The sequence below is a fragment of the Lissotriton helveticus genome, chromosome 2_1 (assembly GCF_964261635.1).
Source record: "Lissotriton helveticus chromosome 2_1, aLisHel1.1, whole genome shotgun sequence".
Taxonomy (NCBI): Eukaryota; Metazoa; Chordata; class Amphibia; order Caudata; family Salamandridae; genus Lissotriton; species Lissotriton helveticus.
Window position 1 is genome coordinate 613,895,622 of NC_136059.1, and position 18,124 is coordinate 613,913,745.

The 18,124-nt window shown below is 43.0% G+C and overlaps 1 protein-coding gene across 1 annotated transcript in view; it reads left to right on the forward strand.

Annotated features, from left to right (window-relative positions):
• Positions 1-18,124, forward strand: part of LOC144819448 (V-type proton ATPase subunit S1-like protein) — a 183,119-nt gene that overhangs the window by 91,639 nt on the left and 73,356 nt on the right. The window lies entirely within an intron of this gene.

Below are 18,124 nucleotides of genomic sequence, written 5' to 3' on the forward strand. Positions count from 1 at the left end.
GCACAGACCACAAAACACTCTATATGTGTGAAAAAGGCTGCTTTATTGAAGACAGGTGCACTTCACAAGCATGTTCCTTGGCCTTTGCCATACAAAACTTAACCTCGCTATACATTTGTTCAGCTACCTTGCCTCCTGCCCCCACCCCTAAGGTTTCCCTTTTTTCCTTTCCCTGCAACTATTTATAAACCCTCACTCAGTCCTTAACTGTTGAACTTTAACCCTGTGACCTCTTACCTACCTCCCAAAACATCTACATAACTAAGAGTTTCCTATGTCAACTTCCCCTTATTGCCTGCTCCCGGAGTAACTTGTTTCCAACCATAAACTTAACCTGTAAACATATAAAAACTATTTACAAAACAGCACGCACAACCAAAATACAACTTCCTAGCGCACCTGTGTCCAGCAAAGCTGTCAACCCTCTCCTCTAACTATCTTGGCTACCCCAAACACCTCGCCCCCATCCCCAGCAGAAGGGAGGGTGGGTGGGAACATTCTTCAAATGATCCTGTCTACCCCGACCTTCAACTGGCTGCCGTGTTAGCTTACTAAAATGGTGACACTGCATACAAAATGTCCGGTTATTAAACCTCCGCTCCCTCTGCCCAAAAAGGGAGCCCAGCAAGCCCAATTGGGCTCTGGGCTGTAGCACTGCCCCAAAAGCCCCGGAGGGGGCAAGCCTCCGGTCCGCCGCCCCCCCAAAGCCCCATTATGCCCAACATTCTGAAACTAAAAACAAAATAGGGGTCTCATATAAAAAGAGGAGTCTCAAGGTCAATACATCTGGATTCTAGGAAGTGAGGGAGACAAGATTTAAGCCGAAGGCGCGAGAAAAATACAAGCTAGTTTCGGCACAATCTCTTTGCCTTCACGTCTACTGAAATCGTCATGAATTTTTGGGAAACTTTTCCCTAACTCTAAAGCTTTCTACATACCCATTCTCCTGTAGAGATATTGTGATAATCTATTCTTGAATGCTGGGTAGTGAAGACTTCACAGCAGCTGAAAGATCTCAGGGACACCATGTTATAGAGTGAATGGGAGAGCCCTCCCTCTCTTGGTCCAAGCCCTGTAATATAGCTCGCTGAGCCATGCTCATGTCAGTTACGTTGGAATCTCGCTCCAATCTTAGATCCTCAAGGGCCTCCAGACCCGCTAAGTCTTTACTACTAAGCGTGTCAGTCGCTGTCATTCTGGCCCCTTTTTCATTGGATCCTTTACAAGTGGCCTCAGTTTAAAATATTTATGAAGTTTTAGCTTCATTGTGAACCGAAAGAGGTCGATGCGTGTCTGGGTATATTCAAGACTACTGCTTGGGCAAAACGTTAATCCGAGGCTTAATAGTTCCTTTTCTGTGTCCGTCAATGTCCTCTCACTGAGATTGACCACAGTCAAATTGGTCACATCTCCCCCGCCTTGATCAGTTATTTCTTCTTGTTGCTGTTGCGGCTGGTCCAATTTGCGGTTCGTGAGTAACAAGGACCCCCTGAACACTAATATAGTTCTTGGGACAGGGCAAAAACACAGTGGAAAGCATCATTCCAAGCACCTTTAAATATACAAAGAATATAATTGTAACTATTACAGAAGAAATGAATTCAAAAAAATAAAATAATTAACACATAAAATTTCTCACTATGCTAGTATTTGAGAAACTTTCTTTGTTTTGTCCCAATGCAGAAAATGCATTGGCTAAGGAGCTAAACCTTTTTTCAGTGGAGACTTCCCAAACGTCTGTGGCTGGACACAAAATCTGAGCTTTATGGTATGCTCCTAAGTCTATTTTGTGGGAATCGCTGTATGTGTCTACTCATCTAACATCAATCTAGTATTGTACACATCCCAGGAATGACTACAGTGTCGAAGAAACTATGAACCAAATGTACAACGTTACAGTTTACGGCCTTAAGTTTGCGACAAGTATATAATTTTGCAAACTGATCTATTTGGCCAATTTGCAAAACACCAAACCAGAGGCGGTATCAGAACAACCTGACTAATTAATATTCTATAGACATGTTGCAAATTGTGACTCCCTCCTGCTGACTGCAAAAAGCAAGAATGAATGCTTGCAAAGGACACAGACTACCTTGCCTATCTTTGCATTTCAGAATTGAAATGGTTTATTTTTTTCAAGCAGCCCGATTTTCTTTAAAAAATAAATGGGGCTTTTTTAAAAAAAACAATTTTTTTCTTCAGTTTTTCAGTTTTCATATATGTCTATATGTGTTGATCAATATATATATATATATAGATATACATATATATCTATATATATATATATATATATATATACATACATATATATCATGTAACAATCATTACAACTACATACGTTACATTATTATTTACTACTATGAAAAGCATGTATATATACATATGTATATATATATATATGTATATATATATAGATACATACTTATCCATCTATTAATATATATTTTGTTAAAACATAAAAAATATTCGGAATTCACTTGCAAAGTATTTGATAAATTAGCAAATAAAATGTAGACAATTTAAAGATCAAAAAACGCTATTATAATAATTTTAACAATATAAAAAAATATTAAATGAAAGTACCCAAAAATAATAAAAAAAATATATATGTAAACACTATTGGAAATGTATTGGAGTCTGGGAACATCAGCTCTATTATTCCCACTGTAAGTTATGGAACAGTATAGAATGTGTTGAACGTTAGAGAAGTTAAATTTACTATTCCTACTCCTATCAATGTAACAGTATGAGAAACGTAGGACATTGGGCGCGTTAGGGATTTACTATTGCTACTTCAGTTTTCGCAACAGTAGGGAAAGTGTTGAACTTTCATTGGGGTTAAATTTATTATTCCCACTCCAGTCTAAGCAACGGTAGGGAAAGCATTAATCTTTGGAGGGGTTATCTTTACTATTCCAACTCCAGTCACTGCAAAGGTAGAGAAAGTGTTGGACTTCAGAGAGCATTAATTTGCTATTCCCACTCCATAATAATGCAACAGTAGGGAAAGTGTTGGCCTTCAAAGAGGTTAGATTTTCTATTTCTACTGCATTCAGAGCAACAGCAGGGAAGGTGTTGGACTTCGGAGGGGTCACAGTTGTGTTTCCCACTTCAAACTGTGGAACAGTAGGGAATGTGTTCGCCTTCGAAGAGGTTCGAAATACTATTTTTACTCCTGTCAGCGCAACAGTAGAGAAAGTGTTGGACTTTGGAGGAGTTAAATGTACTATTCCCACACCAGTATAAACAACTGTAGGGAAAGAATTGGACTTTGGAGGGGTTACATTTACTATTCCTACTCCAGTCAGTGTAACTGTATGGAAAGTATTGCACTTCGAATAGTTAAATTTACTATTCCTACTCCCAATAGCACAAAGTAAGGAAAGTATTGGACTTCTGAGAGGTTACATTTATTATTCCCACTGCAAACAGCGCTATTGTAGGAAAAGTGTTGGACTTAATTGGAGCAAGATTTACTATTACCATTCCAACTCCTGTCTGTGCAACAGTAGGGAAAGTGTTGTACTTTGTAGGGGTAAGATTTACAATTCCCACTCCAGACTATGCAACTGTAGGGAAAACGTTGGACTTCGCAGGGGTTCAATTTACTACTCCCACTGCAGTCTAAGCAACGGTAGGGAAAACACTTTACTTACATATTTGAATAACCCTATTTATTTTGAAAAAATATTAAACTTTTAATATAAGCAGCATGTACCTAAAATAAAACTAAGTTAAATAAGTATAGACCAATTTGCATAAATTATAATATATTAAATAATTAAATTGTTAATTAATTATTACTTAATTAATTTTCCACCCTGTGCCCCTACAAACCCAGCAACCTGCTTTAAATAATTAATAACCAATTAAATAATCAACTAACAATTATAATTATTTAATGATTACTTAATTAACTACCCACCCTGTACCCCTGCAAACCTAACAGCCCCATCTAAAATGTCAATAACATATGTATTTCACAATGACTGACTGACTGACACAATCTTTATAATTAATAATCGATCAACGAATTAATTCTAAATTAATAATTAACTGTTACTTATTTCTTATTTACCTTCCCACCCTATAAGCCGACAAACCTAGCAACCCACATCTAAAATATAACTAAAATATATAAGCATTGCACAATTACCATATGTAATATTCATCACATCATTTGTCAAAAATTATTAAGTAATTAATAACCATTGCCTAATTAACTTCCCACCCCATCCCCCTACTACAAACCCAACATCCCGCTACAACACTATATACAAACAATAGTAACACATGCAATTAATATATGAACTGAAACACATTGAAATAATTTTAAAACTATCTTTTTTATGGCTATATTACTGCATACAATATTAAAAAGAATGATATTCTTAAATAAACTATATTACTTACCTAAAAAATGATATTCTTCACAACGATAATCTTGCATAATGATATCTTTGGATAACAATATTTTATTTCCGATATTTCTGTCTCCTGATATTTACAACTCAATAGTTTGGCCAAACACCCACTGAAGGTGTTGAGATTTTTCCTGAAATCGGTGTCTTTGTTAAGTTTGGGGATGCAGGAGATATGTACATTTAAACAGAATATATTTTTATTCCTTAACTGTCAGTTTATCTACAATTACTTTTTTTGTATCAACCTGATTTAAGAATTAATAATGTTCATTTATTTAACACAGTGAAGTGATGTAACCGGTCAAAGAATTAAACACAAAGCATTATCTTTGGTGTGAAACAGGACAGAAAACAATATATCTATTTAGTGGCAGAATTGCACACTGTGAGTCCAGCAACCTGGGATTAAACACAGCTTTACTGCTTGACCAAATTGTGTGACCCTAAGCAGTTATTTTCTTTAAATGCACCTCTTCTCCCTCAATCATCACATTTTAGAGATGAGCACTTAGTGCCAATGCCAATTTACTCATCTCTTGGTTCTCTAATGTCATTGCCATCAAGGCCATGGGGGTCATGAATATTCTAATAAATGCCACTAAATGAGGGGATGAGGCCCAATGTTCTAACTAAAGTAAAAAAAATTACACCCTTTTGAATTATAAAGACTGGTTTCTTTATAAAAGTTATCCCAAACTCTTTTTATTTAGTTTTTTTTTACATTGTTGTATGTGACGCTATCATTGCAGAGAAACAGTTCACATAAGCTTGTTGTGAGTGACAAAGTCTTTGTAGAAAAATAGTTAACACAAGCTCAACTGCAAGAGATTTAGGCTTCGATTATTTTAGACAGTACTACACAGCTAAATTCGGGAGAGAACAATTGAGGAGTGACACCATGCTCAGGTTGCATCCTAGTGCATGTAGTTATTGTACATGTTTTACATGTCGGCGGTTGGGAACAATTGCAGCTCTTAAGCTATTTAAGGGAGAATACAAACCTCTGTGCAATAGCTGGGCATAATGGGGGCAGGAAAGACAAATCATCTGTGTTAGAAGGGGGTCAACTGAGCAAAGGCATGAGGGTGTTAAGAGGGAGTCTCAGGAGAGTCCTGTATGGGCGGGGGTTCACTGGGTGTGGTGGTACCTGCCTTTTGGAGGATGGCAGTTAAGAGTTGCACTACGTTGCACTGTGGACCAGTGGGCAGGGCCAAAGGACCAGGAGAGGGAAGGTTTTTAATCGGGTTCCGGGTCCCGTGAGGGGGGCCTTCTCGCGCACCAATTCCCGAAACTGAGTAAGCAAAGTGTCCCTGGCCCATCCTACGCGTGGTTTCCGAAGCGGGTGGGCTTCATTATAATATAGGGCTGCGCTCTTAGCTTCTCCCCATCGGAGGAGCGCCTGGTGCCATTAGGAGACAAATTGGCTTGGCTAGCTCTCCAATGTAGCATGAGGGTCCTCTTGGCTAGCAGTTAGGCCAAATGTGCAAATCTTACTTGTACTCTGTGATTTTTCCCATGCTTGTAGATCCCCAGTGCAGTCACTCCCCGTGTATTAAGAGTGGTAAGCTCGGTAACTATGGCCAGTACGTCATGCATAGTGTGCCAATAGTGAGTGAGAGAAGAGCAGGACAATATTACGTGTTGGAGATCGACTGCAATGAATTGACATCCAGGGCAAGTGAGATATGCTTTAGAAACATGTGATTCATCTGGATGCCATGAGGTAGGCTCCGTGGATAACCATGTATTGTATATTTTCGCACAGTGCATTGTGTGAGACACTTTGTGGATACTCCAGAGCCTTGCTCCACTCGGAGTCATGGAGGGGACGTGCAAAGTCTTCTTCGGAAGTCTGGCAAGGGTTGTCATTTAGACCCGCCACATGTTCCCTGGCAACCTTATGCAGCCATGTGCTCAAGTGGCGCACGACTCCCATGGTGTGGAGTGTGTGAATGATGACATTTGTGGTGGTTCGACGTGTAGCTAGCATCTGTCCATGTAGAAGGAACTGTCCTGGGGGGATTTCGGAACCTTGGTGGAACAGGTCGAAAGTGAGCAGTTTTTTTTTAAACTGATGCTCACCATATCTATGGACTTGGCATTCCAGTTGGGAGGTTATCAGCTGTAAAGGACCCAGAGAATTTTGGCAGCTCTTGTAAAGAGATCGCAGGGGCATAGGGTAGTGTTTGGCGCATCAGCTGAAAAATCTGGGTGAGGCATTTCTGAGTTACCCATACATGTAGGAACCAGGAGTGGTGCAGTTTAATAGGGGGCAGAAGGAGCTGATGAATGATGTTGGGGGTAAAGGACTATCTCTGCTGCTGGTTTCAAAGAGATTCTTGCCTATCAGCCAATGAGACTCCCATTAATGTTGGGCTGCAAGAAAGGGTTTATAAGAAGGGTTCCCCCAAACTACTGCATCTCACTGGCGGTTGTAGTTTGCTGAGAGTGATGCAGCATCGTTTGCCATCCCAAAGCAATTCCCTGACGATTGAGTCTAGTTCCTGAAAGAAGTGACTGGTTGGATAGACTGGTACATTAACAAAATAGTATAGTAACCAGGGCGGGTGATCACTTTCGAGATGGCGATCCTGCCTGTTTGGGCAAGGGGTAGGCGCTTCCAGAATTGGGTCAGGGACTTTAGATCCATAAGCACCCACTTTAGATTGCCCTCAAACAGGTCTTACTGTGAATGCCAGAGGTGGATTCTAAGGTATCGAACCAGTGTCCCTGCCCAGGCCAGAGGGACTCAGCGGAACCGTATTTCCTGGGGGGCTGCGTCATTGCACAGAGGGAAGACGCATGATTTCGATTGGTTGACCTGGAGAGCCGCTGCAGCTTCGAAGTCCTGTAGGACTGCTTGGATTGCCGAAGTGCAGGTGGTGGCATGCTGAAGTGTGTGGAAACTGTCCAATGGGATGCCCCAATGGACGCCTTCCAAGCAGAGACTGCGGGCCAAATGCTCCATGCCTATGGCAAATAGTATAGAGGAGAGAGGGCACCCCTGGGAATGGGGCAGATATATGCACCGATTAGCATGCAAGAGGATGGGTTAGTGCATAACAGTTTTGTGTAAGTTAGGAGACGCCTGCAGAGTCAAAGCTTTGCCAGTACTTTGAAAAGATAGGTCCAAGACAGTGTATAAAACCCCTTCTCTAGATCAAGTATCAGGCATGCCGCTTGGGGGAACCACAACGGAGTCTTCTCTTTATCATATATCTGCATGAGGTTTGTGCACAATATATATGCCAAATGTGTTAATAGCTCGACTTTCAGAAGAAAGTCAGTCCTTGGGTCTCAGTTCAACTGCAGCTGCTGCACCAGTGATGTAGCTACACTCAGGCCCTGTGCCATGCTTATGTTATGGCTTTCGTCCTGTCTGCTCCCGGGTTATGAGGGCACTGGAGATGCTCATGCCAGCCATCAGACTGCAGATGGAAGCATAGGCAGTATGAGGAGACTGAGGCCACAGAGGTAGGCAGAGACACCCAGAGGATGCGTGCATAACAGGCTGCCATGTCCCTCATCATGCCCCAGCAGAGCTAATCAGCCAGTGGGCAGTGGCAGGTGATGGTAGACTGGTGCCATGGGACACTGGTCTGCGTAGCTTTAGTGTGAGCATTATATCTACTTTGATTAATTGATTACAGTGGGGACTCTGAAGTCTAGCCCTCACTACAGTCAGACACTCATAGACATGTGGTTCTAGGAGTACAGGATACTTTCTTGGCCCTGCCTTTAATGGCAGGGCCCTATAAGTTCCGGTTCTGAAGTGGAAACAATAAAAAAAGTTCTGGTACTCAATACCTGCGACTACCCGTCCACTTAAAACACTGTCCCGAATCTGAATTCGACATGGTTCATTTTGGCTGTGTGGTTGTTGTTGTGAGAAGAACAAACAGCTGCCCTCATTTGTGTATGCACATGCGATTTAAGCTGCAATAGCCACCTATACCTGCCAACCTTAATGGATCTTAATAGGGAATCATTGCAGTAGGGCCTCTGCCATTACCCAGGAGTGAGTGGAGGGAATCCAACAAGGTGATATAAAGCGAGGACCAGTTTGTGATGGCCTCAATTTAAGACCTCAGGCATTAAATGTCTTTTTATTGTACAGTTGTATTGTGCCATCTGCACACTCCTTTCATATTTCAATAAGGAGGCTTAGGCTCCAATTATTTCAAATTGACAAATACATTATTTCAGTTAACGTAATAATTGGGATGTTAGTACAAGTGATTTTTTGTCTTTTTTGCCCATATGGCGGTGGCGATCCGCCCGCAAAAAACCACCGCCCGCATAAGAATTCCCCCTGCCACATTACCATGGCGGGGGGACCCCGGTGGACCCTGCCGGTTTTCTGCCGGAAGGCAATCCGCCCGGGCGGAAAAGCTATTTATATGGTGGCGGTGTCTGGTAGACACCGCCATCCATATTATTATGCAGGCGGGGTGTTGCCTTTCCGTGGCAAGGCGGTTTTCACCATTGGTGGCCGTAGCGGGCCCCCAGGCATTCTGGGGGTTGGGGGTGCACATGGGGGGTACCTATGGTACCCCCCTGCAGTTCCATGCACAACATGGCAGGCACCGCATGCATGGAAGTGCACAACATGCCTTCTTGGCATTGCGGCGGGCGGTGCTGAGAGTACCTCCCGCCACAATGTCAAGAATGCAGGATGCGCCCGCCAGTGTGGCGGGCACATCCTAATGTCACCAACAGGACCCCCGCACCAACAGCGGGCGGTCCCGTACCACAGAAAAATAGCTGGCGGACGAAGTCCGCCCGCCATCCTAATGACCCCCTAAGAGTGAAATGATAAAGTTGGAGTTATTTTTCTAATTAAGTAATTTAGTAGGAACTATGGAAACTATGTAAGAGATACCTTTTAAGAAGCCCTATGGTTTAAGAACGATGGATTTAGGCCCAGATCCTTGTACTGGGGTGAATGTATGACATTGTTCTACATTCTGTCCATCAACTGTGTTTTTTGCAATTTTCACCCCGAGTGGGCTGGGTATGCTCAGACGTGAGTCCCAGGCTCTCCACACCACTGGAGTCAAGCTATCCAGGCTGATGAAGGCTGATAGCCAGAAACCGTTCCTTGGATGCTTGATTCCGGTCTGGGAAAGACATGGCTTGGTAGTTCGGACTGGACTGTTCCCATGAGGCACAGGGTCAGAGCTGATTTGCATATAGCCAGTGTCTAACCCAGGGTGGTGTGGAGTGCAAAAAAACGATGGATTTAGGCCCAGATCCTTGTACTGGGGTGAATGTATGACATTGTTCTACATTCTGTCCATCAACTGTGTTTTTTGCAATTTTCACCCCGAGTGGGCTGGGTATGCTCAGACGTGAGTCCCAGGCTCTCCACACCACTGGAGTCAAGCTATCCAGGCTGATGAAGGCTGATAGCCAGAAACCGGTCCTTGGATGCTTGATTCCGGTCTGGGAAAGACATGGCTTGGTAGTTCGGACTGGACTGTTCCCATGAGGCACAGGGTCAGAGCTGATTTGCATATAGCCAGTGTCTAACCCAGGGTGGTGTGGAGTGCAAAAAAACCGATGGATTTAGGCCCAGATCCTTGTACTGTGGTGAATGTATGACATTGTTCTACATTCTGTCCATCAACTGTGTTTTTTGCAATTTTCACCCCGAGTGGGCTGGGTATGCTCAGACGTGAGTCCCAGGCTCTCCACACCACTGGAGTCAAGCTATCCAGGCTGATGAAGGCTGATAGCCAGAAACCGGTCCTTGGATGCTTGATTCCGGTCTGGGAAAGACATGGCTTGGTAGTTCGGACTGGACTGTTCCCATGAGGCACAGAGTCAGAGCTGATTTGCATATAGCCAGTCTCTAACCCAGGGTGGTGTGGAGTGCAAAAAAAACGATGGATTTAGGCCTAGATCCTTGTACTGGGGTGAATGTATGACATTGTTCTACATTCTGTCCATCAACTGTGTTTTTTGCAATTTTCACCCCGAGTGGGCTGGGTATGCTCAGACATGAGTCCCAGGCTCTCCACACCACTGGAGTCAAGCTATCCAGGCTGATGAAGGCTGATAGCCAGAAACCGGTCCTTGGATGCTTGATTCCGGTCTGGGAAAGACATGGCTTGGTAGTTCGGACTGGACTGTTCCCATGAGGCACAGGGTCAGAGCTGATTTGCATATAGCCAGTGTCTAACCCAGGGTGGTGTGGAGTGCCAAAAAAACCGATGGATTTAGGCCCAGATCATTGTACTGGGGTGAATGTATGACATTGTTCTACATTCTGCCCATCAACTGTGTTTTTTGCAATTTTCACCCCGAGTGGGCTGGGTATGCTCAGACGTGAGTCCAAGGCTCTCCACACCACTGGAGTCAAGCTATCCAGGCTGATGAAGGCTGATAGCCAGAAACCGGTCTTTGGATGCTTGATTCCAGTCTGGGAAAGACATGGCTTGGTAGTTCGGACTGGACTGTTCCCATGAGGCACAGGGTCAGAGATGATTTGCATATAGCCAGTGTCTAACCCAGGGTGGTGTGGAGTGCAAAAAAACGATGGATTTAGGCCCAGATCCTTGTACTGGGGTGAATGTATGACATTGTTCTACACTCTGTCCATCAACTGTGTTTTTTGCAATTTTCACCCCGAGTGGGCTGGGTATGCTCAGACGTGAGTCCCAGGCTCTCCACACCACTGGAGTCAAGCTATCCAGGCTGACGAAGGCTAATAGCCAGAAACCGGTCCTTGGATGCTTGATTCCGGTCTGGGAAAGACATGGCTTGGTAGTTCGGACTGGACTGTTCCCATGAGGCACAGGGTCAGAGCAGATTTGCATATAGCCAGTGTCTAACCCAGGGTGGTGTGGAGTGCAAAAAAACGTAGGATTTAGGCCCAGATCCTTGTACTGGGGTGAGTGTATGACATTGTTCTACATTCTGTCCATCAACTGTGTTTTTTGCTATGGTTTAAGAACAGCAGCTAATGATGACAACAGCACTGTGCTTATGAATAAGGCCCCATTTTTTAATATTAAAAATGATAATTATTAACTATGTTCCAGTGAGATTTTATGATTGATTCTTATGACTTAATTTGATCCAATGAATTTATCAGTTTTTTTCTTTGTTGTGCGTCTCAGTGGGCCAGGGTGCAGTCCTCACAGGCCAGATGAGCTGCTGAATGAGCAAAAAGCTACTCGTATATAACTACTTATGATATAAAAATATATAGATATTCTTTAGGTCTGCTTAACAAATGTATACATTACTTATGGATAAAAATATATATATATATACATCCATTACTTTATGCGTAACATTTATATAGATCACTACATAGTTTTCATGTACGTTATTTAAATAAATGCTTATGGGTATCTATCACAATATGTAATTATAATCATACCAAGTGCATCTATAAGTGCTTCACTATTGAAATATTCAGAAAAATAAAAATAAAATAAATATAAAAACAATTATAAAAATATACAGATAAATCAGCTTGTACATACAGCAGCACCTGAACGTCTGAATTTCTAACGATCTATCTATTCTTGCCCATATGGACCTTTATACAATGCAATTTGAAATCTGTTTATTATTTTCTTTATACATGTATACCCTTTCTGTGTAGTCATGTGTCTATACATTTAATACTTTACTTTACTGTAGAAAGAAAGAAAAACAAAAGCAGTCAACTCCCTCCAATGCACTACTAACTATATGTCTCATCCAGTACATCTTTCCATATATCCTCTACCTCCATTCTCTGACTCATCCCAAACCTCATTCAAGTGCTATGACCATTCTTGTCTCTGCCCTCCTCTAAACCTCCTTGACCCACCCCAAACCTCATTTTACTACTGTGATCTCCAAAATAACACTTCCTAGACTCTTCCCTCCAGTATCCCTCCTTTGACTCATCCCAAACCTCAGTTTACTACTATGATCTCCAAAATAAACCTTTCCTTTCTAGAGACTCTTCCATCCTCCATCTCTGCTTTGACTCATCCCAAACCTCGTCTAACTAATATGATCTCCCAAATAACACTATCTAGACACTTCCATCCTCTATCCGTCCTTTATCCTGTTCGATCGAACTAACAGACTTACATATGCACCATTCATTTAACAACTTATATTTCCCTATACCAATCTTCCACTAATCCTTTGGGATCCAGAGTTGCGTGCTACTCACCGAAAAACACTTCAACGCCTTGTCAGACTTTGTAAGTGCTTTTTAAATAAATGACAATTGAAATGATATATCTCTGTGTTCTGCTAAAGAGTACAGAGTGCTGCCCTCAGAGGTCTGGGATGCTGCTCAATAAGCTGGTGTAGGACACTGTGCTAGGATGTTGCTGCTCTTAAATTGCACAGGTACTTACAAATTGCCAGCTAGCTGCCCTCGTAGGCTTGAGGGCTGCAAAAGAAAGCAGGGGGTTATTTTCATATGCCCTGAATATTGTGAAATGTGGAGGGTGCTCCCGTCACATGTGCCACACAGTGCGGCAGCACACTGTCTTCACATGTCTGCATTGCAGCAAAACCTAAAACTGTGCAGCAGATGGCATATCTCTTCTCTATGCCCCTGAGAGTGGCCGAGGGTTACTCGTGCTTCTGTTCTGGCCGGCTGTAAGTCAGTGAAACATGAGTGTGTAACTTGAGCACACGTGTGGGCATTGCTAAGGACGTGTCAGGAGTAGTCGGAAAATCATATGCAAATGTTGTGAACACCCACTCAAATGGCATTCATTAACACTTGTAATGGATTTCCACACTTATTTTCACACCACATTCGCACCTGGAAAATAATTAAGGGCAGTGGAAGGGAAGGAATATAAATTATTCCGAATTCAAGAGTGATAGTATCGGGCTGAGGCTTAAGGCAGAACATATTGGAGCAAATATTGTCAAATAGGCTTAAGGGATTTCAGAAAATGATATTAAAATCTGTCTGATTTCCTAACAGTAAAGATTATTTTTGTAAGATACATAAACATATGGATCAGAAAGGGGGCGTAAGCGTACTTTTAGTGAATATCATACATCTTTGTCTGTTCTTCCTGACAACCATAGTAATTCTGCTTCACTGGGAAGAAAGCAGGAGGGATTAGTCCAAACGAACTGAGAAGCAGTATTTGGCTGCTGATGTTTTTTTCTTCTGCAATCAGCCCCACTCAGCAAAAGACATCTTCCTTTTTTGCTGTGATGACATGTTTTCAATATTAATACTTCCAATTAATAATGTATTCATCCTTTTTAGACATGTGGAAAGAGAAAACATGAGAGAAGACAACGGAAAGTGATTGAGATAAAGATATTGACGATGGGTTTAGTTGTATAATACCAGAATATCTTGGATTAAATATAGTCCTACAAAAACGTGGCCAAAACGTGGACTACCAAAATATATATTGATAAATATAGCTTACAGTATTAACTGAATGTGGAGTTAGAAACAATACATCTATACTTTTCTTTATATGCTTCCCATCACAATATTTTGGCTCTCAAGATTTAGGCCACGATATTTTTGAAAGGTGCTATTTCTGTCTTCAATATATACACTGGGACACAGTGTATGTACGGAACATGATATTTATTGTGCCTTTTCAGTTCAAAGAGCCCTTTTATACCAGGAAATACTAAACAGAAATAGCAGAATTAAAAAATAGAAAGAAAGGAAGGAAAAATGTGCAAGCGGCTAAATTCTAGCCACTTCTGAACCGAAATTCGAACAGAGGCACAGGTACACGGGAGGCAACAGAATAGAGAGACTACTGTATTTATTTGCTCTATTGCTATTCCCGCCCTTATCCGACCCCCTGTCCCCTTTCCTTGATCCTCTTCACTGTATTTCTGAGTTTGCTTCTGTGGGCGACGTTTACCTCCCATCTTGACCTGGAAGTTCTAGTTAAGCAACAAGACCCAATCGTCTACTGCCTATTAAGCCACCCTCTAGTCGATGCCCACGCCATTGTCTGAAAATCTGCTGTGTTGCAAGTGTGACAGGCACACCAACGTCTGTTAGCAGACACACCATAGCAGGGGGCAGATGGCATAACGTGTGTCAGACTCCCAAGAGTATCACTGGCAAGTACATGTCACAATATAAAGCACTAAAGTATTTAGGTGCCAAAATATTGTAGCCAGAATATTGAATACCAAAATAGGGAGCAGGTAGGTATAAGTCGGTAAGTATAAACATTTTTCTTTTACTTTTCAACCTAGTAATGTAGGGTTGCTTCATTAACGAATATCCAGTTATTACAGCCCGTGATAAGTTGTGAAAATTGTATTCATAGTGTTTATGTTTTGAAATCTAAGTTATCTTTGTGTTATGTTTGATTTCTAATTGTGTGTTTAATGCACCTTTAAATGAATGAAGACACATATTGTTCATATGGAAGATTTTCTTTTCATTTGCACAGAAACTCGAGATTCTTGCTAGCTTCATATGTTTGGTGTGTCCCTGTCAGTTCTGATAAATAGGCGGTAGCTGAAGGTGTGATGGTGTAACAGATGATGTAAGGTCAATATGTATCCACCCTTTCTCTACAGGTATGTCTGAGTGTGCACGAGGTGAGCTGTGTGACTGCAGCAGCTGCACTGACAGCTGAGAGCAAAGTGAGCCACCTGTTTGGGAGCACTGGTGGTAATTTAACATATTTTTGGATGAGGGGCAAGGAAACGCTGTTGTCTGTGTATGTGCTCCAGTGAATGGGTGGATGTTCTCAGTAGGTTTGTGGAGTTGAATGTTTCTTTCCGAAGGAGCCTTTAAGTCATTTTCCTTTCAAGGCCCGCCTGGGTGGCAGGTACCTGATATCACCCCTATTGAGAGAGGCCCTGTTCGTCCAGGGTCTTCACGGGTGAGAATTGGCCAGAATCGAGGGAGCTATAGCTCTTGGCAACCAGGCACAAGAAATGATTCCGCCTGATTCCCAAAGGCTCCGCATGTGATTGAGCCCACCCTCGTGATTTCACCAAGGTGTAGAGCATATAGAGCAGTTGTAAGTGGTAGACACACTTTTACAAAGAGTGTTGTATTCCTACACGTTTTCATTTGTATTAAGAAGTGCGCCCACTGCCACGCAGGTAAATAGTTTAAGTCCCGGTTACAGAGCTGGTACATCAGAACTATGGTCATGTAGATGTTGCAATGCTACTGTTGCTTTGGACTCTCACTGTTGCCCTACCCCAGTCATACAATTGGGCTTCTTCGTTTGTTTGTCTGAGTGTTTTTGTGCACAAGTCTCTGAGAGGCATCAGAGGTGTCAAGCCTTCAGCTGTCAGCAGCGAGAGCAGAGGTTTGAGGTGTGTGAAGGAGCAGTCATCGTGGTCTGGATGCTCAGTCATCAGGGAACCTGATGGGTGCCTTTAATTATTTACGATGGGGCCATTCGCAAGGCAGGAGTGATTGTGTTAAAAATAATGCGACAGTCGGTGAAAGTCCGAATCAGGCTGCACTCAAGACATCCAATGATGTGCTGTTCTACATCCGCATAGTATTCTTTCAGTTTATTCCCCCTAACAATCTCTTCCCGTAGGTCATGGAGCAATGCAACAGAATGGATTAGCTAGCTGGTCGTAATCCCTTTTTTTAAAACATTTGTTTATTTATGATTACCTGATTTTAAACTAAGCTTGTACATTTTTTCCTTTTAGCAAAGTCATCGAAACTGTTTCATATTTTTACAAATTTGTTTAGAGCACCAACCCATTTGCCATATATATTTTCTCATTCATCCACCCTTTTTTAGCTTTCTAGACACATTTGGCATTCTGGTGGTTCAGCTGCTTTCTAGTATGTGGTTGTTAGAAACGGGGGTCTCGAGTTGGCAGAGGTAGGTACTTTTGTCCAAATAGGGACTCTTGCTTCTTGTCAGGGTAAGGGGGAAACAAACTCTTGATAACCCCAGCTTACCCACTTGATAGCTTGGCACAAGCAGACAGGCGTATCCCAAAGGCAAGGTGTAAAGTATTTGTATCAACACTCACAGTAACACAGTGAAAACACCACAAATAGGTACTACGCCAGTTTAGAAAAATAAAGTATCTTTATCTAGACTAAAGACGACCAAAACGTAAAAAATCCAACATACAGTTATTCAAGAATATTTCTTTAAAACGGATATTGCACAAATAAGGTGTGAACTCAAATGGCACCAACTGGGGCTATCACAACGTCAGGACAGCAAAAGATCCAAATTACGGCTCCACCTGCGAGGATCGTGGGGTCGGGTACAGAGTCATACAGACCCCCAAACAAAGAGTACCTTGAAAATTATGTCGGTGAGGATGCACGGCATCGAAGATGGCTGATCTCGGCTCTGGTGGTGATGCGACGTTGGCAAGTTTCTCGAGTCACCCTCAGCAGTTATTGCACCGCGATAACAAGATACAGGCGCTGGCGAAGACGGAGTCTCTGCGAGCGCTGGCGTTGAGCACGAGTGATCACTGCCGGCATCAGAGGGCGTCGTAGGGCTTCGGGGCTGCAGAGCAGACTGGGGGCTGCGTCGTTCACTTCATGAGCGGCTCCCCGGGCCTCAGTGCAGGTCGCGGCGTAACAGCGACGGCGTCGATGGCGTCGGAAACAGGATTTCTTAGTTCTCTTGGGTTACTTCCAGCTCCCAACAGCAGAAACAACCTCCAGAGGCCCAACACAGTTACAGGCACCTCCTGGCAGGTCATAAGTCCCATCAAGGAAGTTCAAGGGAGTTGGGGGTGAAGTCCTTTTGTTCCTGAGACTTCAAAACAGGAAGCCCTTGGAGACTTTCTTCAAGCCGGGGACACAGTATGCAGCATAGTCCTACTCCTTTCTTTGGCAGACACAACAACTGCAGGCCAACCCCAGACACACAGCAAGGGCAGTATTTCTCCTCAGCAAAGGTTCCTCTTGATTCCAGCTAGAGTTTAAAGTTCAGTGGTTTTAGGTCTAGTACTTATACCCCAAAATATCTTTGATCCCTTTGTGCAAGGGGCTTTGAGCCCAGTCCAAACCAGTTCTGGGGGTACTCTGCCAGCGCATATCATCATCCTTTGTTAGTGTGGGCCAGGGTCCCAGACACACCACAGGGAGGCGGAGCCAGCATTGTGGAAGGCAGGCACCGCCCTATTCAGGTACAGGTGCTACTCCTCCCACCACTCCCAATGCAGAGCATGCCTATTCAGCCTAGTGCTGACTCACCCAGACTCTCAGAGCCACGACACCTCTCCAGCCCCTGTCACTTCCAAAGCCAGACAGTCAATCCACAACCAGGCGGAGTCACACGGAAAGGTTGAATAAGAAAATAGCCACTTTCTAAAAGTGCTTTTTTCAAACACAGAATTTAAAATCCATCCTTACTAAAAGATGTGTTATTAAGTTCTGAGTTCAGGGATACCAAACTCCAATTTTCTATCTCATCCCTATGGAAAGATATGCTTGTAAAATGTTACAAAGCATTCCCCATTCTGTTCTATGGGCAAGATAACCTTTCAATAGTCAAAAACGAAATTGGCAATATTTCACTATCAGGACATGTTACACACATCAGTACATGTTCTACCTTCTTCATACACTGCACCCTGCCCAGGGGGGTACCTTGGGCCTACCATGCGGGTGTCCTAAGTGCAAGGAGAGGGAAAGGTAGGGCCTGGCAAGTGGGTGCACTTGCCAGGTTGACATGGCGCAGTTAACAAACTGTGCACAGGCACTGCAGTGGCAGGCCTGA